Source organism: Tupaia chinensis, unplaced genomic scaffold (genome assembly GCF_000334495.1).
Source record: "Tupaia chinensis unplaced genomic scaffold, TupChi_1.0 Scaffold000140_1, whole genome shotgun sequence".
NCBI classification, from domain to species: Eukaryota; Metazoa; Chordata; class Mammalia; order Scandentia; family Tupaiidae; genus Tupaia; species Tupaia belangeri.
In genome coordinates, this window is record NW_006159610.1 from 8,327,063 (window position 1) to 8,351,544 (window position 24,482).

General features: G+C 38.0%; 1 protein-coding gene and 1 pseudogene across 4 annotated transcripts in view; one reads left to right on the forward strand and one right to left on the reverse strand.

The window, feature by feature from the left end:
- The window catches only part of BRAF (B-Raf proto-oncogene, serine/threonine kinase), a 183,336-nt gene extending 159,155 nt beyond the window's left edge, over nucleotides 1-24,181 (reverse strand). For all 4 annotated transcript variants that reach the window (XR_003548826.1, XM_027770525.1, XM_027770523.1 and 1 more), the window contains exon 1: nucleotides 24,165-24,181. The gene's annotated coding sequence lies outside the window, so the exon portion shown is untranslated. The remainder of the gene's footprint in view (nucleotides 1-24,164) is intronic.
- LOC106734539 (swi5-dependent recombination DNA repair protein 1 homolog pseudogene) lies at nucleotides 11,897-12,623 on the forward strand (annotated as a pseudogene).
- Nucleotides 24,182-24,482: the final 301 nt, after the last annotated feature.

The following is a 24,482-nucleotide window of genomic DNA, read 5'->3' on the forward strand; positions in this document are numbered from 1 at the left end:
AAAATATAAAGTGCTTTTTTTTTTTCAGACTATGACTCTTTTCCACAATCTTGGCCTATCTAATTTAGCCAAATTTTATTTCACACAATTCATTCAACTATAATCAGATTGTTCCATCCCTTAACCAAAACTACTACATGTATTTTCAACTGCAATTCTTTGCAAATTCTATTCCTATTCCCTTGTAAATCTTTTTTCCTTCCTTCTGCCTGCTTAGTTATTAAACACTGACTTTCAAGACGTTATTAACCCATAACAACATTTCACATCTGAACATTCCACATTGATCATTTTCAGTCATCCACTTTGACACTTAATCAGATGCTACCATGTGCATGCTTTGTCTTCTCAATTAATAGTGTTATCTTTTAGAAGCCTTCTTTTCCTCCTCCAAATAAAATTTTAAACACAATTTCAATAAATTAAGAAATAGAATTGCTTTGATTGAAGCAGAAATTGCCTCTGGTCAGCCCCAGTGGTGTAGCAGTAACACAACAATCTGTGACCCTGGAGCGATATGGGAAGGTTCCAGGTTCATATTCCAAAGTCTCACTGTACAGGCCAGGTATGCATGCATGCACAAACCTATGATCTTGGTGCACTGGTGGGTCCAGGGTAGACTGTGGTGTGCTGACCCTGCTGTGAGGGTGCCTCTAGGGATCATGGAATAAATACATGGGCAAAGAAAGAAAAACGGAAAGAAAGAGGGATAGAGGGAAGAAGTGGGGGAAAGCAGCACAGGGGAGTAAAGAGATGGAAGAAAAAAGGAGAGAAAGGAAGAAATAAAGAACCTCCTTACCCCCACCACCCAGAGCCTTGCCTACTGAGTTTCTTCCTTACTTCTCACCGTCCCTCAGACAGTCCTGGAGGTAACATTATAGTATCCATTTTTCAGTCCTAACTGGGGAAACAAACAAACAAACAAACAAACAAAAAAAAAAAAACCTAACTTTACAGGACTGAAGAACTTAGCAATATAGGGACCAGCAGTTAGCAGTAATGGCTGTGTCGCTGGATTCCCATGTAGTCAACCGCGGTTTGGGTCCTGGACCCTGTGGCTTAAACTCACGCTGGGTGTGTTTGAGGAGAAGGGATTGTGGTTTGGCCATCCCCCCGGGGGGTGATTTCTCACTTTCTGTCTCGCTGTCTTTCTCTTTCTGGCGAGTGCACACGCTCTATAGCAAAAAAACCAAAAAAACAAAAAACCACCAACTCTCAAAAAAAAATAATGAACTTAGCAATATAAAAATCAACATAATTCTCAAAGCAAACTTGAAAACTGTAATTACAGATAGAAGTCTAGGGTCCAGCAGGTGGCATGGTGGTTAAAGGCACTGGATTCCCACATGGCCAACGATGGTTCAAGTCCCAGACATGGTGGCTTCCTTTCTCACTTTCCCTCTCTTTCTCACTTTCTCTCTCTGGTCAAATGGGATATAATAATAATAATAAGTAGTTAAAATTAAAAATTCATCAAAAACTTTAAAAATAGAAGTCTAGAGAAGACGACTGCCATTATTTCAGGTAAGTGATACTATTCAGACTAAAAGGACTAAAAAGGAGGCCGGCCGGGTGGTATAGTGGATAAAGCAGTCTGATCCCACATGGCCGACTGTGTAGTTTGAGTCTCAGACCTGATAGCTTGAGAAACAAACCAGGTGCAAGTACACGCATGCCCAAAATCCCAGAGAGGGGATGGCAGAGAAGCGACTGAGGGACAGTCATCCTTGTGGGATCTGTTCTCACTTGCTCCCCCCACCACCTGTGAGCACAAGCACCCTATAGCAAAAAAATAATTAATTAATTAAAAATTAAAAAATAAACAAACAGTACTAAAAAGAGGCCAGGTAGTGGAGCAGCAGGAAAAGTCAATGCTCTGCGAGGATGACCCATGTTGAAAAATTCAAGGTTCACACCCAGAGTATTATATTCTATTTCCCCATGATTTCATGTACAAGTTAAAATGAAAATTACTTATACTGAGTGTTTAAACTGACTTAACAAGTTACAGTTAACTCAGATCCAAGGACCTGCACTCAAAAGTTAGGAGAGCCACAGTGCTGCCTGGACAATTTGTAAAATAACTTAATATTGCCCATCAATTTTACTTCTGTCCCTATTGTATTTACTCTCACATGCTGCTGAACAACTTAAACACATTTATTTCTCTCCTTAAAACATCACATACCCAAATATTCACTCTTGGGTGATAACCTCAAGTCTTCGCAGAAAAAACACTGAAGCAATTAGAAGAGAACACCCACAAACTCCCAGCATCAAATCTACCTCTCTAGAAGCATGTGTATCCGTCTCTACCTTACTGTCTAGTTTCATAAAGTATCCATGCTCCTTTTAAAAGCCCATTCTTCCTTGTATACTTTCCTTCCTGTCTCTTCAGAGACATTGCTTCAGCAATTCTCTCTCTCCCTAAATCACTGATATTTTACTCTTTGATGACTCATTACTATTATCACATGACCTTGTTTTTCTTCTCATTAAAAACATTTTGGGGGGGGGTCACCAGGTGGAGTAGTGGTTAAGGTGCTGGACTCTCATATGGCTGACCACAGTTTAAGCCTCAGATCCGCAGGCTTGAAACTCATGCTGGGTATGTGTGCATGCATGCCCAATCCCAAGTGGAGAATGAAAGAGATAAGGGACTGTAGTACAGCCATCTCCCCAGGGGATGATTTTTCAGCTTACTTCGCTCTGTCTCTCTATCTTCCGCAAGCACACATGCCTTGTTGGAAAAGCCTTTAAAGTACATATATACATACATACATACGTACACACACACTTCTTGGTCCCACTTCCCTCACTAGTTATAACCTCATTTACTTATTCTCCTTCATAGGATAATTTCTTGCTATCTTCATTGTCTTTCCTACTCTCTCTTAAAATCACTCCAAACAAAGTATCTCCCTCAGCACCTTACCTCACTGCTGTATTCTTGCCTAGATCCCAGATCTCCACTTTGTTAACTCCAATGATAAATTCTTGATTTCCATCTTACTTGACCTGGCAGCAGCATTTTATGCAACTGACCACCCTGTGTTAATAAACTTTATTCACTGCATTTCCTACATCACTAGTTACTACTCTGGTTCTTTTCTCCAACCTTCTATGTCTTCATTTGCCTGTCTATATTCATTCCTTTGATGACCGCACATCAGTCTCACTATCTAAATGCCACAATGCTGTAATACCCAAAAAGTTTAAGGACTCAAACACAATTAAGTTTATTTCTTAGCTATCTAAACAGTGCTAGGTAGCTGAACCAGTCAGTACTGTGGTACTTACCCACAGAAACCTAGGTTGATGGACAATCTACCATTTACAAAACATGGCTTTCAATGCACCCTAGTCATCATCTCAGTTCTAGCCAGAGAAAAAAAGAAAAAAGAATGGAGAACATATGTCTAGGCCAGTCCAGAACTGGTATGTATTACTTGTGCTCATATTCAGTTAACTAGAGCTGAATCACATGACCACATATAACTGCAAAGGAGAAATGCTATCTTATACACACAAGAAGAAAATGAGACATAGACATATAATAGTAAGCAGTATCTGCCACATCCCAAACTCCAGACACATAGCCAACTATTTACTCAACTTCTTAGATAGTTAATATTGGGTCATTTGCATAGAAAAACATGTCATGACTTTCCCCAATAACCCAATAATACTCCAAGCTTGGCACAGTCAAACTGAATTCTTAATCTGTGCCTCACCTCCCGACATCTTTTTTTTTTTTTTTGAACTTTACTTATTTATTTACTTATTTTAAATTTGACCAGAGAGGGACAGAATGAGAGAGAGAGAGAAAGAGAGGAAGAGAGAGAGAGAGAGAGACAGAGAAAGTGAGAAAGCAAACTGCCAGGCCTGGAACTCGAACCACAGTCGACCTTGTGGGAGCCCAGCATCCTTAACCACCACTCCACCTGCTGGCCTCCTGATATCTCCTTCCTAGATACCTCACATTCAATTTATTAATAAATCCTGCTGTATGACCAGCAGTTGGTGTAATGGCTATGTCGCTGGAATCCCATGTAGTCAATGGCAGTTCCAGTCCCGGACCCGGTGGTTTAAAACTCACGCCAGGCGCGTGTGTGTGCATGCCCAAGATCCCAAGAGGAGACTGGAGGAGAAGGGATTGCGGGGTGGCCATCCCCCCCTGGGGGGTGATTTCTCGCTTTTTGTCTCTCTGTCTCTCTCTGTCTGGCGAGCGCCCGTGCCCTATAGCAAAAACTTCTCAAAAAAAAAAAAAAAAAAAAAACTGACTATGTCTCAATACTTTTACTGCTATCAATCTGGCCTAGATGACTGAGGAATTTCTCTCTGGTTCCCCTCCTTCTCCGGGACTCGAACCATGGTTGACTACGCGGGAGTCCAGTGACATAGCCATTACGCTAACTGCTGGTCCCGTGGTGTTCAAATCTTGAATGACTCCCCACTTTACTTAAAGCAAAAATCGAAGTCCTTACAATGGTCCAAGGGACCTTTGGCCATACCCTCATCCTTACCCCTCTTGTATTTTACCACTCCCTACTACTCACCTCTCCCTCTCTCCCTCTCTCCCTCCCTCTCTCTCTCTCTCTCTCTCTCAATGCTAGAGAGTGAGTGAGAGAGAAAGGAAGGGAGAGAGTAGGGGCAATGAGGCTCCACAGGATCTTGATCTGCAATCCTTTCTCCCCTGCTCTCTAGCAACTTAGGATCCTGGGCGCCCAAGCACATCTGGCATGTTTTCAAGTCAATCTAGGGGTTCTGATTACATAGTCCACCATATGGTACAACAAAGCTGGGCTTCACATCTCTTCTTTAAGCTACACTAGCAGCTCTGGTCTCCTGCTGTCTCCTGAATAGACAAGGTGAATTCCTGACACAGAATCTTTGAACTGGTTGGTTTTTCTACCTAAAATGCCTGAAATGCTTTCTCATGACCTCCTAAAGTTTTTATTCAAATACCACCTTCTTGACTGAGGCTTACTCAGATCTCTTTTAAATTGCAATCTATTTCCCCAACTCCAAGTTCTATTCTGTTTTATTTTAATTTTTCCATAGTACTTACTACCCTCAAACATGCTATATAATTTCTTTTTTGTGTATCTATGATTTGTCCTCCTCACCCTCCAACACATACAAACCTCCAACAGAATGTAGCTAGATGAGGGTAGAGGCATTAGTTTTGTTTCCAAATGTTCTCCTAAGTACCTAGATTACTACCTGGCATATAGCAGCTACTCAAATATTTATTGAATACATGCATACCTATTATCCTATGAAATGACTCAACACAAAAGTGGCCACTGTACTTTTGAATGGATGACAAAGGAAATGGTGACTACAGCTTTTAAAAAATCCCAAAACAGCGGCCAGCAGATGGTGTAGTAGTTATGGCACTGGACTCCCACATAGCTGACCAAGGTTCAAGTTCCAGGCCTGACAGCCTGAAAATCATGCCAGACGCATGTGCGGCCATGCCCCAAATCTCAGGAGTATGGAAGAGACAGGACCGTTGTGTGCCCTTCCCCCAGAGAGTGATTGCTCACTTTTCCTCTCATTGTCTCTATCTCTGGCAAGCACATGCCTAAGGCAAAAAAATCTTAAAATAGTCATAATTCATTTTTCCTAAAAGGTCATAAGATAATCTTTTTACTATCATATTAAGAAGTTTTACATCTTTCCCATGAATTGCTCACCAAGTAGATCAATATGCTATCATTTCATGTTTCCTTAATCCAATAATGGCTTAATGATAACATCAATGAGGCCAGCCCCATGGCCTAGTGGTTAAGGGAGCCAGATTTCACATGGCCAACCATGCAGTTCAGATCCCAGACCTAATGGCTTGGAATACACACCAGGGAAGTGTGCATGTGTGCTCCAAATTCGGACAGAGTAGAAAAACTGAGAAGGATTGTGGTATGACTGTACCACTTTGGGGGTTGTTTGTTCTCTCTCCCTCTAGTGGCAACATGCGCCTCATAGCAAATTTTTAAAAAAGAAAGTTAACATTATTGGAGAATACTCAACATTCAAACAATCCTACCATGTCAATTATCAGTGCTATATATTTTTTTTTTGAGAGTTTTTTTTTGCTATAGGGCGCATGCGCTCGTCTGACAGAGAGACAGAAAGTGAGAAATCACCCCCCAGGGGGGATGGCCATGCCGCAATCCCTTCTCCTCCAATCTCCTCTTGGGATCTTGGGCAGGCATGCACACATGCCCGGTGTGAGTTTAAGCCTCCAGGTCTGGGACTCGAACCGTGGTCGACTACATGGGAGTCCAGCGACATAGCCATTACGCTAACTGCTGGTCCCTATCAGTGCTATATTAAGAATGCCAAAAGTTTTAACAACCAGAGTCCTGTGTTAACTATGTCACTGGACATTCTAAATTTTTTTAAAGCAACAAAAATTTCTAAAAGGAAAAAAGATAAAAAGCTTTAATCTAAAAAAATGAGAAAATAATAATATTAGTATAATTTCCAAAAGACTTAACATATTCACCACCTCATTTTATTCTCATACCACTCCTATGATCCACCTAACACATCTGGGTTATGCGAAGTTCAGCATGAGAAGGGGGAAGGGAGAAGAGGAGATGACAGCAAAAAAGCAAGTATTGAACTGAGTTCTCATGTATAATAAAACTTCCTAAGATCACGTAATTTACTGTTAATATGAGAAGTCATATGCAGGAAGACTGTATGAGCAGAATATCATCAATATTAGAGGCAGTCATGTAAAAATGAAGGAAAAAGAAACACTTCAGTGGCTCTGGAACAGGAATGTAAGGACTACTCTGAATCAGAATGCCTGCCCCCAAAGTCCTCTGACATTATTCCCATGGAAGTATAATAATATAATGTATTAAAAAAAAGTTTCTTGGGACCAGTAGTTAGCGTAATGACTGTCACTGAATTCCCATGTAGTCGACCGCAGTTTGAGTCCCGGACCTGGAGGCTTAAACTCACACCGGGTGCGTGTGCGTGCATGTCCAGGATCCCAAGAGGAGAATGGAGGAGAGGGGATTGCGGTGTGGCCATCCCCCCTGGAGGGTGATTTCTCGCTTTCTGTCTCTCTGTCTCTCTCTTTCTGGTGAGCGCACAAGCTCTATAGCAAAAAAACTCTCAAAAAAAAAAGTTTCTTGTGCTATCTAGGAATAGTTAATAATAGTACTTTATTTTTTACAGTAAAAAAATACATATATATATAATGGCAATAATTGATCGGTATTTACAGAAAAGTTAGGATATTTTTATAGTGGGAATTAAATTACCTTTGTACAACATTACTAGAAATTATGCTAATAAGAACTCTTTAAAAATACCTAGTAAAGAGTCTAAAATTAATAGTTGTTTTTTTCTCTGTAAGTTCTAGAGAGATTTCTTAGAGAGTATAAACTTTAAAAGAGTAAGTCCTAAGAATACTAGCACAAAATACAAAGTTTAAGTTCTAATAGCTACAATTTTACTGCTGGTATTAGTAATCCTCTTAATTTTAAACTACATATAAAAGCCCAAATAGACATTTATTTTGCAAGATGGTAAAAAGAACATGGTTGATTTTCTTGTGCAACTTACTAAAATATCTCCTTTACTTCTCATAAGAAAATTTTAGAAGAAATAGGTTTAATATCTGCTATACTTTAAAAATATGAAGCCAATGGGACAACCAGTGTGGCGGTACAGAGTTGACTCAATGCTAAGCCAATGCTGAGAAAGTCCCAGGTTCAAGTTAGGGTTCCCTGTGCACACTGGATCATGCCTGTGATCTTGGCTAGCTGAGGACGGAACTAGGATCATGGTATAAGGATCCTGTTGGGGGTGTCTATTCTTCCCTGCCCCCTCCTCATCTCCTTTTCTCATGGAAGAAATAAACAATACACACACACACACACACACACACACACACACACACACACAGAGACAGAGAGAGAGAGAATGGAGGAAGAACTTCAAGCAGTATGTTAAACAGTTTTAAAACACTCCAACCTAGGGCCAGCACATGGTATGGTAGATAAAGTGATGGATTAACACATGGCCAAACATGGTTCAAGTCCCACACCCAATATCTTGAAAAATCTCACGAGGTGCATGTGCATACAGAAGATAAGGAACTGCAGTTTCTAGGGGGTGATTTCTCTCTCCCTCTCGCTATAATGCACACACGCGAACACACACACGCACACGCCCTATGGCAAAAACCTAAAAAAAAAAACCCCATAAAACTCCAAGGTAAGTGACTAAGTCAAAGCACATTAAAATTTTATTTTGTTAAACTATTCTAAAAACAAAGTCAAAATTTTCTGTGTTATCAATTTGAACACTATACAAGGGAAATTTCGTAAAGCTCATGGAAAAATGGAATTAAAATATAAGCATATTTTGGTGCAAAAATATTGAAATCAGGGCCAGCTGGTGGCATGGTAGGTAAGACAGCTGGATTCCATAAGGCTGACTATGCAGTTTAAGTGCCAAACCCAGCAGCTAGGCAAATGCACCAGGTGCATGTGTGTGAATGCCAGAATCCCAAGAGAATGAATAAGGGGTTGCAGTGGGTTCTTCCCCCCTGGGGGTTGCTTTCTCTCTGTCTCTCTCTGGTGAGTGCACTTGCCCTACAGCAAATTTAAAAAGAAAAAAATTGGGGGGGGATCAATACATGGTTTATTCATAAAGCACATTTTCCATAAACATTTTGAAGATCTTTTTTATAGTTAGTACAAGAAAAATATTAAAAAGTCAGTAATATAAATACAAGTATTTCCCAATTTAAACACAAATAAGAAGCTATATATCTTTTAAAAAAGGTTTTTAAACACACTAATTGGAGACAACAGATGAAAACAAGTCTGCCAAAATCTGTTTCTCTCTCCCTGGAAATGCAGTTTCAAAATCTGCAAGGTAGCCAAACAAAATTGGAATGACATGCCTTACAACATGAACAAAAGTCTGGACAGTTTCACCTTCCGAATCGTCACCTAGTCAGTTATTTACAGGTACGTTCAATGAACAGCTTTCCTTATTTTTTTTGTTTTTAATTAAGTAAAAATCATAACTAGAAACATTATTTTATATTGTAGGGATATCTTCCCTTCCTAGGCTAAGCAGTGAAAAGCTATCACCAGTATAATTTAAAACAAGATGGAGGGTCCTACATGCCCACATTGGAAAAGGCAGAAACATGAATAATCACATCATATGCTTAACAGTATAATGATTTAATGATGCCCCTAAGATTAATAAAGGTGATAATTCTGAAATATCATAGAAGATAACATAGGTATCAAATGGAAGAACTCATAATGTAGATAGAGAAAAACATAGCTAAGTCATAAACTAGTATCTTTCACAGCCTCACTGGCATTTTCAGTGACATTTTGGTGAATAAACATCTTGATATATTCATTTTGCCCCCATAGACATCCTGATTACATTTCATGTTTTTGCAATATGGTAAAAAGAACATGGTTGATTTTCTTGTGCAACTTACTAAAATATCTCCTTTACTTCTCATAAGGAAATTAATTTTAGAAGAAATGGGTTTAATATCTGCTATACTTTTCTGCTATACTTTTGAACCTCTTTAATACCTACTTTACAATTGGGGTGTACCACTTATATACTGCACTGAGTCTTAAGTCTTTTTTAGATAGAAGACACCTTTGAGAATCTGAAGAAAATTATAAATCCTTCCCTTCCAAAAGTACAATAACATAAGAAATTCAAAAGTCAAATATCAAGGTTCTAAAAATCCACTGAATTGGACCTAATTTTAGGACTGAAATATAAAGACAGTAATTAAGCTAGGGTAGCACTGGCCCAAGAATAGACACAGAAAGCAATAAAATTCACAAGTCCAAACTCAAATATAAGCAATTGATATTAATAATAGTCAAAAAATTCCACAAAAAGGTTAGTATTTTCAACAAATGTGAAATAAACAGACACCAATATAAAAAGAATGAATGAGCCTTAACTACTGCCTCACAATACATATAAAAATTAACTCCAGGGGCCAGTGGGTGGCATGATGATTAGGGCGCTGGACACTCCCACATGGCTGACCACAGTTCGAGTCCCGGACCCAGTGCCTTGCTGCCTCACTTTCCCTGTCTTTCTCTCTGTGTCTCTCTCTGGTCAGATTAAAAAATAAATGAATGAATAAAACTAATTTTTTTAAAAACTAACTCTGAATAAATCAAAGACCTAAATGTTAAAGATAAAAAAATACTTGTAAAAGATGGCGCTGGAGAAATTTTTTATTTCCTTCAATTAAGATAAGATTTGTTGGATAGGCCACAAAAAGCATAACTCATAAAGAGAAAAAATGAGTCTATCAAAAAATAAAACTTCTGTTCCTCAAAATACGCTTAGGGGAACCAGCAGTTAGCATAATGGCTATGTTGCTGGACTCCCACGTAGTCGACTGCGGTTCGTATCCCGGACCCGGTGGCTTAAAACTCACGCTGGGCGCGTGTGCATGTGCGTGCATGCCCAAGATCCCGAGAGGAGAATGGAGGAGAAGGGATTGAGGCGTGACCATTCCCCTGGGGGGTGATTTCTCGCTTTCTGTCTCTATGTCTCTCTCTGTCTGTCTAGTGAGCGCACGCGCCCTATAGTGAAAATCTCCCCCCCCCAAAAAAAATACGCTTAGGAAAATGAAAAGACAAACACAACCTGAGAGACATGTACACAACATACATCTACGAAGAACTTACATTCCGAATATCCTTACATATTATAGATCCATGATAAGTAATAAAAGATTTAAATAGATACTTCATCAAAGAAAGTAGATGTTTAGTAAATAAGTACATATATACATGCCTAACATCTTTACTTATCAAGAAAATGCAAATTAAAAACCACAATGAAGGCTAGCATGTGGCGTGGTAGTTAAGGCGCTGACCATGGTTCAAGTCTCAGACCTGGTGGCTTGCTTTCTCACTATCTTTCTCTCTCTCTCTGGTCAAATTAAAAAATAATAATAAATAAAATTAAATAAACAAATCTTAAAACACACACACACACACACACACACACACACACACACACCAAGTTACTACTACATACCTAGAATGGCTAAAACCAAGAGGACTAATAATTCCAAGTGGTGACAAAGTAACTGGAACTCTCATTCACTGTGGGTGGAAACTAAAATGTTACTGCCGGGCCTGGCTGGCAGGTGGCGTGGTGGTGAAGGGCGCAGGACTCCCACATGGCCGACTGCGGTTCAAGTCCCAGACCTGGTGGCTTTCTTTCTTTCTCTCTCACACTGTCTCTTTCTGGTCAAATTTAAATAAATAAATAAAGTTAAATCAAATACTTCTTAAAGAAAAATGTTACTGCCACTTTAGAAAAGTTTGGTAGTTTCTTACAAAGTAGATATATTCTTAGTATACAACCCATCAATCCCACTTCTAGGTTCGTAGTCGATGATGTCCTCTCAAAAACCTAAGCCCAAATGTTTACAGAGGCTTGATTAATAATTGCTAAAAGGAGGGAAAAGTGGAAGCTAGTGAGGGACGCTAAGGCAGGAGATTGCTCCAGGTTTTTTCCTGCCTCCCAGCCCACCCCAGGTACATCTGCCTGCTGCCATTATTCCTGGAGTTTGTGCTGCTTGCAGACTAGGGAGAAACAGAAGCTAGCAAGGGAAGCTGAGGCAGGAGACCTCTCCAGTCTTCTTCTTGCCTCCCAACCCAACCCAGGAATATTCTGAGACTTCACAATTTTCTTAACTGTGCAACTCCTTTTCCTTCTTCCATCTAAAAATATCCAGGTTAGCCCCAGGTGCACCTGGTCTCAAGAGACTGGGAAAAGTCCCGCCCCCGGGCCGGGTTGGTTTACCCAGCCGTCCCTGAGCGAGCCTCCAGCACCCTGTGGGCATGGCGGAGGGAGAGGTAAATTAAGATTTCATTTTCAAGATGGAAAGTCCTTCAGACCCACCTGTGATTTTACCTGGCACCCCACAGGCCTGTGTGGATCCACCCTCACTCCATACAAATAGTTCACGAAAACAACCTATGAGTGCCACACTTAGAGAAAAATTAAGAAAAACAAGGTCTTCATTTAATTCCCACTACAGTGTGGTAAAGCGTCTTAAAGTAGAGAATGAAGAAAGTGGTCAGACGTTTTCAGAGAAACCAGCATCTTCAATGGAAGAAAATTGTTTGGAATTTCAAGAAAGTTTTAAACACAGAGATAGTGAATTTGAAGAAAATGCACATTTGAAAAATGCCTTCAAGATTATCAGTACATGTGAATCAAAATCACTTGATACAGATGCATTCCAAAATAATATTTTGAAGGAGAGTTGTTCTAAACAAGCATTAGATGAAGAAAAAGCAAAATTGGTGAAGCAGATTCAGGAGAAAGAAGACCTTCTTTGGAGGCTAAAACTAGTCAAAATGTATAGATTAAAGAATGACCTGTCTCAATTACAGTGGTTAATAAAGAAGTGGAGAAGCTGTAGCCAGCTGTTGCTTTATGAGTTGCAGTCAGCTATGTCTGAAGAGAACAAGAAACTAAGCCTGACTCAACTGATAGACCATTATGGGCTAGATGATAAATTGCAACACTATAACAGAAGTGAAGAAGAATTTGTAAGTGTTTAATTCATAAGTTTTTCTCCAGAATATCTTTAAGATTGACAATTTAATTAAGAGATACACATTTTAGAGGGAAGATACCTATTAGTGCTTAAAGGAAGGCAACCTGATGGACATGATTTTAGGGCACACTTACACAAACTCAGTTCTAAACGGAAACAATATTTTGGATAGATTTGCCAAAAAAAACTTGATGTTTAAAGAAATGTAACAAAAATTGAACTGTGTTTAAAAAGTCATTTGGACAATTCTGAAAACCAGTTTTAATATATCTCTTTGTTTTTCATGTTGAAAAGTTTTATTTTAAATGTTAAAAATCGTCCAATCTGATGAATGTCTAAACCTAAACTGGTCTAAAATATGCTTGCCTCCCTGAGTTTATGAACCATGTTTCCATTCATTTAACACGTTTCCATCTGATGATCTAGCAGGTAATTAAACTGATAATGTCTGAAGTTTAAAAAATAAAAAAAGAGAGAGACTGGGAAAGGAAACAACACCTAAAAGTAACTAGATATACACTCTCTGACTGGAAGAAAAGGCCCTCTACCAAGAAATAGAGCTCTTCTTTCCCCCTGATGTTACTACAGCATCAACCACAGAAAAGCAAAGTAATGTATAATCTATCAGATGACTAGAAACCAGCGGGAGGCACAAAAAGTATGGGAAAACAAGGAAATACCTTTTCCTCAATGGAGTAGAGTAACTCTTCTTGAACCATGACCACTAGAAAGGAATTTGCAAGAACGTCAGAAATAAGAGCTCAGAATATTCATGGTGACAGAGATGAGAAAATCTTTCTCATATTTGAAGGAGAAGAAAAGACATCATTTAAAAAAAAATCAACTCCTAGAGATGAAGTCAGGAAATCAAGACTTCCCTTGAAAGTACTAATAGTAAACTGGACTACAGGCCATGCAGAAGACAAAATTTCTGAGCTGGAAGACAGATAAAACCACCAGAAATAATGAAAAAATAAATTTAAATGAGGACAACATACAGGAAATATTAGATACTGTGAAACACCCAAATATTCGAATAATAGATATTCTAGAAGGTGAAGAGTCAAACAAGGGCATAGAGGGTCTATTCCATGAAATACTTGCAGAGAACTTCCCAAACCTAGAGAGGCAATCAAGCACCCAAACCCAAGAAATACAAAAGATCCCAAATAGAATCAACCCAAGAAGATCCCCTCCAATGGCAAGAGAGAAACATTAAATTATTTACAAAGATTATCCCATCAGGATAACATCAGTCCTCTAGTGGAAACAATGCAAGCAAGGAAAGAATGGGAAGATATATTCAAAGTGTTAAAAACAATTTGGGGATCAGCAGATGGCCTAATGGTTATGTTGCTGGACTCCTATGTAGACGACCACAGTTCGAGCCCGGACCCAGTGGCTCAAACTCACACCAGGCACATGTGCGTGCATGCCCAAGATCCTGAGAGGAGAAGGGATAGCAGTGTGGCCATCCCCCCGGGAGGTGATTTCTCACTTTCTGTCTTTCTCTCTCTCTCTGTCTTGCTGGTGAGCACACGTGCCCTATAACAAAAACCTCTCCAAAATAAAAAAGGAAAAAGAAAAGAAAAACAATTTCAACAAAGATTACTATACCTGGCAAGATTATCCTTCAAATGGAAAGGAAACATAAAAATATTCTCAGATAAACAAAACCCGAAAGAATTTATCAACACTAGACAAGCTCTTTGAGAAATTCTGAAGGAAGAGCTATACCAGGGACACTAAAATAAGACAGACAGAAATAAGAAAACAAAAAGCACTTATGAAAATGGCTAACATAATGGTAAGGATAAGTCTGGAAATAGTGATAATAAAGTTGATTGTTAATGGATTAAATTTTCCAATCAAGAGACATAGACTGGCTGAATGGATTTAAAAAACCCAGAAACTTTCTCTGTTCCCTACAATAAATGTACCTCATGGATAAATACAGACAGACTAAAAGTGAAGGGCTGGAAAAGGTATTCCATGCAAATAAAAACCAAAAAATGGCTAGAGTTTGTGATACTAATTTTAGACAAAATAGGCCCTAAGACAAAAACTGGAAGAAGAGACAAAGAAGGGCATTATATAGTAGTAAAAAGGCTAATTCACTGAAAAGATATAATGCTTATAAATATCTATGCACCCAACACAGGAGCACCCAAATACATGAAAGAAAAACTGCTAGATCTAAAAGTAGAAAATAGACTGCAAGATGCTAATAGTTGGGGATCTCGACACCACACTATCCTCTCTGGACAGATCATCTAGACAAAAAAATAAGCAAAGAGATACAGGACTCAAATGGTACCATAAATCAAATGAACTTAACAGACATTTATAGAACCTACCACTCAAAAACTACGAAATATACATTTTTCTCACACCCCACATGGAACCTTTTAGAAGACTGGCCACATGATAGGGCGCAAAACAAGCCTTTACAGATTCAAAGTCATAGAAACCATATCCAGCATCTTCTCCAACCATGATGGAATTAAACTTGATATTAATTTCAGGGGAAAAAAATCCTAAAAAATATACGAACATATAGAAACTAAACAACCTACTCCTGAATGAATTCAGAACTACTGAATTCACAACTACTACCAATGATAACAAGTACATGAGTTTCCATAAAATATGGAACACAAGAAAAGCAGTCATAAGAGGGAAGTTCCTAGCAATTATTGTGCACAAGGAAAAGATGAAAAGGTGGCAAGTAGACAACCTAACACCATGCCTTACGGAACTGGAAAAACAACAATAAAATCCAAAAACTATCAAGAAAAAAGAAATAATGAGGATTCAAGTAGAAATAAATGGAATAGAAAGTAAACAAGCAAAGAACTGGTTCTTTGACAAGATAAACAAAACTGACAGACTAAGAAGAAAAGAATCAGATAAATCAAATTCACAATGTCTCTCTCTTTCTGTCTGGCGAGCGCACGTGCCCTATAGCAAAAATCTCTCCAAAAATAAATAAATAAATAAATACTCCTGTAAGTAAAAAAATGAATACAAAAAACTGGGAGGATACAAAGTCAACTTAAAAAACCTATAGCATTTCTATATACAAACAAGAAAACTGAGGTAGAACTGAAGAAAGCAATCCCATTTACCATAACCAAAAATATAAGATATAGAATAAATCTAACCAAAGAACTCAAAGACCTCTACAAGGAAAACTATGAAAATCTACAAAAAGAAATAGAAAATGACACAAAGAAGTGGAAGGGCATCCCGTGTTCCTGGATTGGAAAAATCAGTATAATCAAAATGGCAATTCTACCAAAACTAATCTACATATTTAACACAATCCCAACCAAATTACCAGAGACATTCTTTACAAATCTGGAAAAGACAATCACAGAATTTGTTTGGAATCATAAAAGACCCCGTATTGCCAAAGCAACCCTGTGCAAGAAGAGTGGAATGGGAGGCATCTCATTCCCTGATCCCAAAATATATTACAAAGCTGTGATAACAAACACAGAATGGTACTGGCACAAAAACAGACATGAGAACCAATGGAACTGAATAGAGACCCCAGAAATAAATCCCAAAATATACAGCCAACTGATCTTTGACAAAGGACACTAGTCAATCCAGTGAAAAAAGAAAGCCTCTTTGGCAAATGGTGCTGGAAAAACTGGGTATCCACCTGCAGAAAGATGAATGTGGACCTTTATCTCTCACCATTAACAAAAATCACCTCAAAGTGGATCAAAGATCTAAACCTATGACGACTTCAAACTATAAAACTACTACTGGAAAGCATTGGGAAAACTATGGGCAACATCAGAGTAGGCAAAGGCTTCTTAAATAAGATCTCTAAAGCACAGGTAATAATCCCCAAAATAGACAAGTGGGATTACATCAGGTTAAAAAGTTTCTGCACAGCAAAAGACAAAGTAATTAGTATGAATCAGCAACCCTCCGAATGGGAGAATATTTTTGTAAATTATGCCTCAGATAAGGGACTGATAACCAGAAGTCACAGGAAACTCAAGTGGCTTATCTGGAAAAATAAAATAAAATAAAAGATCAACTCAATGAAAAGATGGGAAAATGAAATGAACAAACACTCTAAAGAAGACATATGAACAGTCAAAAAGCATATGAAAAAATGTTCAACATCCCTCATCATAAGGAAGATGCAAATCAAAACCACAATGAGATACCACCTAACCCCAGTCAGAATGGCTATAATTTAAAAAAAAAAAAAAAAAAGCTAAGTGCTGGTGAGACTGTGGTGAAAAGGGAACTCTCTTACACTGTTGGTGGGGATGTAAATTAGTCCAGCCACTGTGGAAAAATACATGGAGGTTCCTCAAAAAATCTACAAACAGAGCTACCATATGATCCAACAATTCCAATCCTGGGTATCTACCCAAAAGATAGGAAAATGCTCAGTCAGAAAAGTGCTTGCACATCTGTTTACTGCAACATTATTCATAATAGCTAAGACATGAAACCAACCCCAATGTTCACAAACAGATGAATGGATTGAAAAAGTGTAGTAAATATACTCTATGGAATACTACTCAGCCATATATCCTGGCATTTGATAGAAAGTGGAAGAACCATGGAAGATTTTCTGCTGAGTGGAGCAAGCCAGGCTGTGAACGAGACATTGTATGCCTGTACGTAATATATACCAAGCATCCACACTCTATGGCAGAAAGTGAAAGATTAATGCATACAGGTGTGGAAAATGGTTATGGATACTGGAGATAGTGTGGGAAGAGGGTGGGAGAAGGGGGAGAGTGAAAGGAAGGAAATCAAGGAGAAAAATAGAGAGGCAAGGCATTTATGGGACATATAAACATATGATTATCTGTTGATGATAACATGTATGGTATATTAACTGGACTGGTATGAAGTGTATTCATGTTGGGTAAATTCACTTTACACGTTGTAGTAATGTATAGTGACTGAATGTATAAAATAAATTAAAATGTTAGAAAGAGAAAAAAGTCTTTGTTAAAAGTTAGAAACACCCAAATATCCATGAACGTATAAACAAATTTTGGTACAGCCATACAACAGAAGACTACTAAGCAATAAAAGACTAATCACTGATACATGCAACAACAGGCATGAATCTTAAAAGCATTAATACTAAATGAAAGAAGCCAAATACAAAAGGCTACACATTTCATGATTCCACTTACATGACTTTCTGGAAAAAAGCAGAACTGGAAATCAGATAGAGTAAAGGATGGGACTGAATGCAAACAGAAATTAGGGGACATGTTGGGATGATGGAAATGTTCTATATCTTGCTGGTGATGATAGTCACCTGGCTATTTAAGTTTATCAAAACTTACATTTAAACTGCACAATTAGAAAGGTACATTATATGCATATTGTATGTATCCTGATAAACCTCATTTTAAAATTTTTATTTTTTAAACATCATTTTTAAAAAAGCAACTAGGAATTTTCTATAGACTTCTGAACACTATCTTAACTTTAGAACTTCAAATAGTTTCTCACCCTTAGACCAGAAGCCAGAAAATTTTAGCTCATGAACTAAATTTGGACCAGAAGAGTGGAGTGGGAGAAGAGAGTGTTTTTGTACAGCCCAGGAGCTTATAATATTTACTTCCATGTTTGAAAGGTTGAAAAAACAAAATAACACTATTTTGTAACACATGAAATTCAAATTTCAGTGTCTACAAAAAAGTTTTACTGGAACACATCAAGCTCATTCCTTTATATATAGCTTATTAGCTACTGCTAAGCTACGATAGCACAGTCAAGTAGTTATGACAGGGACTGCGTGGCCCACAAAGTAGTTTGATCGCTTGTTTGTTTTAATTGCTGAAGAGTATATGCACTAGCCAGAGATAGACAAAGAGAGAAAAAGAGAGAGGAGGAAAGCACTCCTCAGGGTAAAGTTAAATCCCTTACTTTTCCACCCTATCTGGACTTTAGGCATGCATGAGCCCAGCATGTTTTTCAAGCCAGCAGGGACAAGATTCAAATCACAGTAGGCTACTCCGTGGGATAGAGAGCATTTAACTATTAGGCCAGGAGGCCTATGATTCTTAACAGGAAAAGTTGCTGACTGTTGCCTTAGATACAAGTTGTTGAAATTTTCTACACAGACTATGACAATTGGGAAGATTAGTGCAAACGCAAACCTCTCCTGTACACGTGAAATATGAATTTTTACTGCCATAAATCCTTTTTATCCCCAAGGAAACCGACATGTAAAGTAGCTAAGAGATTTTTAATAATTAAGGTATAGAGGCAGGCCAGCCTGTGATACAGTGGTTAAGGTGCCTGTATCCCACATGGCAGACTGCATGGTTCAAGCACCAACCACATGGCTGACTGCACAAGCTAATCAGGCAGCTTGAAAAACACACCAGGTATGTGTGCACATGTGCCCAATAACCCAATAGGAGGAAGAAAGAGAGAAGGGACTGCAATGTGACTATTCCCCGTGGGGGTGTGCCCTCTCATTCCTCCCTCCCCCTCCTCAGCTGGGGCAAAAAAGAAAAAAGGTGTAAAGACACTTAACAGAGTCTCAGGTAACCTCAGAAGAAGGTCCTTGAAACTCCAAAACAGTGCTTTTCAAACTGCTTGTTACAATCAGTCTGCTTGTCAATCTAGTAAGCTGATTTTATGAAGAGCATTAGAACAATCTATTTTTTTTTTTTGGAGAGATTTTTTGCTATAGGGCGCATACGCTCGCCAGACAGACAGAGAGAGACAGAGAGACAGAAAGCAGAAATCACCCCCCAGGGGGGATGGTCACGCCGCAATCCCTTCTCCTCCATTCTCCTCTCAGGATCTTGGGCACGCACGCACACGCGCCCGGCGTGAGTTTTAAGCCACCAGGTCCGGGACGAGAACCACGGTCGACTATGTGGGAGTCCAGCTACATAGCCATTACGCTAACTGCTGGTTCCCTAGAACAATCTTTTTAAAAAGGAATAGTACAGAAAATCAGAGTGCCTAATATCTAATTTCTGTTTCATTTGCTAATTCTTTAAGTATCTGAGTATCTATGTGGCAGGGAGTGTTACAGAAGGTGAGGACTGAAAAAAAAATGTACAAAACAGAAGAAAAAATGTACAAAACAGAAGAAAACAATTTCAGATAAGTATGAATTGAGGCAATTTAAAAAGTTTATTTCTTCCAGTAGTGGAGTTTTGTTGCTGTTTTTTTGTTTGTTTGTTTTCTAACTGTCCTAGAGCTCTGTAGTAATTTGAAAACCACCATCTCATAAGTACAATTGTCCCAAAAGTGCTTACAATAACTGCAGCTACAAGAATAAAAATGATGCTGTATTTGATGTTACAAAGCTTCCACAAGATATAAAGTTAACTGAATTCAAAGCAATTTTTATATTTTATATTAAGGGCATTCCCAAGGCCCAGAAAGTTCCTAGGCATCAATTTCTTTCCATATGCATAGTATTGATGTAGGAGGGAACGAATAATAGTTTTCTGGGGGCCCATGAGAAAATGTGAAAACCAAAATAATCTCAGAGGGTAGAGGGGAGAAAAAAGGTAATTGTTTAATGTTAGGGTAGAGGCTATATTAATAGTTTCTTCTGACTACCATGCTAATTAAGTATGACAGTAAATTAGATTGGTAGCCAAGAGAAACTGGAAAATAAAAACTATCTTCCAGAACAAGTCAATGCCTCTACAAAATATTTAAGGAAGAAAAATGGAACAACTGAGGCTGCATTTTTTTGGTTCCTATATTAAGGTAAAGTTTTATCTGCAACATGATTCAGAAAGCACTGCTTAATCTTAAGAAGCAGAAAGGCTTCCAACATGGTCACCTATTCTGACTTCAGAAGTGCTGTAATTATTGCTGTTTTGTACTTTACAAAAATAAAATAAAAACCAAAAAACAATGTATGTGAAATAGGCAAAGAGTATGAGTAAAGAACTTTTAAAAATTTTACTTCTGAGGAAGATAAAATCTGGTGAAATCTAATGACAAAAAAAAACTCAATGACAATTTGAGGCAAAAATACAGGAAGATTAAGAACACACTGGATTTCAACAACAAGCAGATTATGTCACAACATGTTCACTAAGTATTCAGTTAAATTAATGTCAAGGTGTCAAAGAAACAAATGCACTTTGAGATTCTGAAGGAAAAAACAATGTTATGATTGGACAAAAGGGGAAAAAGAAAAACACTAATAGCTGCCCCATTCTACAAGGTAGGCATCAGGTCTTGGAAAATACCAGAAAACAATGCAGTGTGTTCTCCTCCCTCTCTTCCCTGTCATTCACAGAACATAGGTTTCCAGGTGACTTAGCCATCTATGCTTCCTATTCATCCTTATGGGAAAGTAAGAGATAGAAAAACAAGAAAATCCAGGCTGCTCCAGCCTGTTATCCTAATATAATTTTTCTGGCGCATTATCCAAACACAATTAAATCAAGTTTGCACTCATGTTTACTACATTCAAGGGTCCCAGTACAACATTCCTTTTTTATCTGTTCACCAACAATCAATTGCCTTAACAGGCAGTATATACTGTGTAATTGACCAATAGCAGATTAATTTTCTAAATGAAAAAAAAGGGGGGGGGGGAGTTAAGTAGATGCCTAAAGGAAGGAGGGGAGAGAGTGAATATAGAAAAGGAACACTAGAAATACCAAAACAGCAGCTGCTTCATAGTTTTGCTTTATTAAAGGACATCTTCAATATACCCAGACAAGTATTAACAGCAATAGACAGAACTGTACAGGCATCTACCCTAGTGGGAATACCACTTTTCAGGGGAATGATGCAATGCAACCTGGCATGGCTCACAAGATGTAACAATATTTTAACACACTGGGCTTTATTAGAAAGAAGATCCCATCCCAGGACATTCTCCAGTCAATGCATTATAATTACACAGCTTAACCAAGATTGGTAGTAATACTGAAAACCAAAAACAATACAAATGCAATTGTAATAAAATCTTAATGACAAGCAGTCCCCTAAAGAAACACAGCCCAAGAAGAACAGTTAATAAATATCATATTCTGACATCATACCTTTTAAAAATAAACATATTTTTATCTTATATGAACACATTATATCAAATGCCATGTCATTTCATATGGTTTTAGAAAGAAACATCAAGAAAACATAAATGGTCACAAGTAAATGTTTAATGCCAAAAGCATAAGCACAATTATCTGATAAATATTTAACAAGGTCCTGTCATTTACAAGAATATTCTATTTTAAGCACCTACAAAATACTTACAAATATAGAAAATAAAGGTTTAAACATAACTTTAAAACACGAAATCTACATTGTAAGATGCCTTATAAGGAATTAAAAACCTAATATAAAAAAAAAAGACAATCAGTTAAATGAACTGGAGTATATCTACTGAAATTTAAAAGTTTTGCTATGATGTTAAGTTTAAATTTACTGAATATCTCAGTAACTAAAGAATATTTTAGTTTCTTATGGGGAGGGTGGTTTCATTTTGTTTGTGCTTAAGGCTCCCTTCTCTATCTCTTCCATCCCTCAGAATTTTGGGCACACACACACATGCATCCAGTGTTTCTCAAGCCACCTGGTATGGGACTCAAAGCACACTATTGGCCACATATAAGACCGCTGCCTTAACCACCAGGCCTCGGAACAGGCCCAAAACAGGATTTTTAAATGTTCCTAATACAAAGTAATCACAAATAGTTAAGATGATGAGTATTCTAATTAACCAGATTTAAACACACACTGTACTTATACTGAAAATCACATTGTATCCCCCCCCAAATATATACAATTATGTTAATTAGAAAATGATAATCTAAAAGCAAAAAATATTTAATTACAAAACTACATAGTGTGTTGTATAAGCATTAAAAAGGTAGGAAGAAGGACCAGCAGTTAGCGTAATGGCTATGGCACTGGACTCCCATGTAGTCAACTGCAGTTCAAGTTCCGGAACCTGGTGGCTTAAACTCGCCAGGCGTGTGTGCTCAAGATCCCGAGAGGAGAATGGAGAAGGGATTGCAGCATGGCCATCCTCCCTGGGGGGGTGGGTGCCTTCTTACTTTCTGTATCTCTGTCTCTCTCTTTCTGGTGAGCACATGTGCCCTATAGCAAAAACCTTTCAAAAAAAAAAAAAAAAAGAAAAAAATAGGTAGAATATCCTCCCAAAATGCTATAGGAATTGTATCTTACCAGGATTACAGATTTTTTTGTATTAATTTTTCTATTTTCTTTTAAGAATTATTTTATCTAACTTTATTTATTTATTTTAGTTTGACCAAAGAGAGAAAGAGAGAGAGGGAAAGCAAGTCATCGAGTCTGTGATGTGACCCACAGTCAACCACGTGGGAGTCCAGCGCCCTTAACCACCATGCCACCTGCTGGCCCCAAATTTTCTAGTTTTTTGATAATTAACACACTTTCTCTCTACAATTAGAAAGTTTGTAGTACAACTGAAATTCACTTTTGAGATAGTTTTCTTAAAAACTATATATTACCAGGACCGGCAGGTGGCACTGTGGTTAAAGGGACTGGACTCTCACACCGCAGTCCACGATTCAAGTCCTGGACCTGGTGGCTTGCTTTCTCACTTTCTCTCTCTCTCTTTTTTTCTCTTATCAAACTTGAAAATAATAATAATAAATAAAGCTAAATAAAATAATTCTTTAAAAAATTATTTTATTAAAAAAACTATTTATTACAATTAGGTTAAGATAAATATTTAGAATTAAATATGGCATTACACACAGCACAGTTTTTCTATGTTCTTGGCAATTATAAGTTTCTCTCTTAAGTGCATGTAAGAAAGAGAGTTCCATTAAAAGACTACATTTTGGGGAATCAGCAGTTAGCATAATAGCTATGTCGCTGGACTCCCACGTAGTTGACCGCGGTTCGAGTCCTGGACCTGGTGGCTTAAAACTCACGCCGGGCGCCTGTGCATCCGTGCCCAAGATCCCGAGAGGAGAATGGAGGAGAAGGGATTGCAGCGTGACCATCCCCCCTGGGGGGTGATTTCTCGCTTTCTGTCTCTATGTCTCTCTCTGTCTGTCTGGCGAGCGCACGCGCTCTATAGCAAAAAAAAAAACAAAAACCTCTCCAGAAAAAAAAAAAAGACTACATTTTGGTTTACACTGAACTAGTATCATCTTCAAATGTAAGATTATTTCTTGAAGGAATTTATTCTCTTAACTGTAATACTGACATTTATGTTTAAAGGAAATCCATTTGTATCATCTATCCACTCTGTTTTAGCCAACTATATTTATTATCAGCTCAAAGAAGAAAATATAAAAGAAAAACTATAATTCATCACCAAACATTAAAACCTGAGTGGAAGGGACAATAGGAAACATTTACCCATCTTTTATAACTAAATAAAATCATTCAACAGCTGACAGTATCCTTATAATTTCAGGAGATAAGAATATACCTCCTAATTATTGCCAATTTAAACTTAAATTTATCTAGCCTGGAGGTTCTGAAACACTGGCACTTGGGAGCTACCCAGGAAGTGTGTCAAATACAGAAACTCATAGCATTAGCTCATACTTACTGAATCAAAATCTCCAATCCAGCCCTTTCAAGTAAGATAGTAGGATGGAGATTTTACTTAACAAAACCTTTCTCTGTAGAACTGCAAACTGTCCTAGTAACTCTGGAACAAAGTTCTCCATGTAAACAATGTGAAAATCAGAGAATTACAATTTTATAACCCTACCCATTAATTTATCCAATTCTTCTACTACTCGGTAGTAGTCCCTAAACAAGAACATTATTTCAACAAAGCCACACTGGCAGTGCACAGTAAAACCTAGAGGCACCTGTGCCTGGCAAGACAAAGGCATATCCGATTCCTGGAGAAAATAGACAG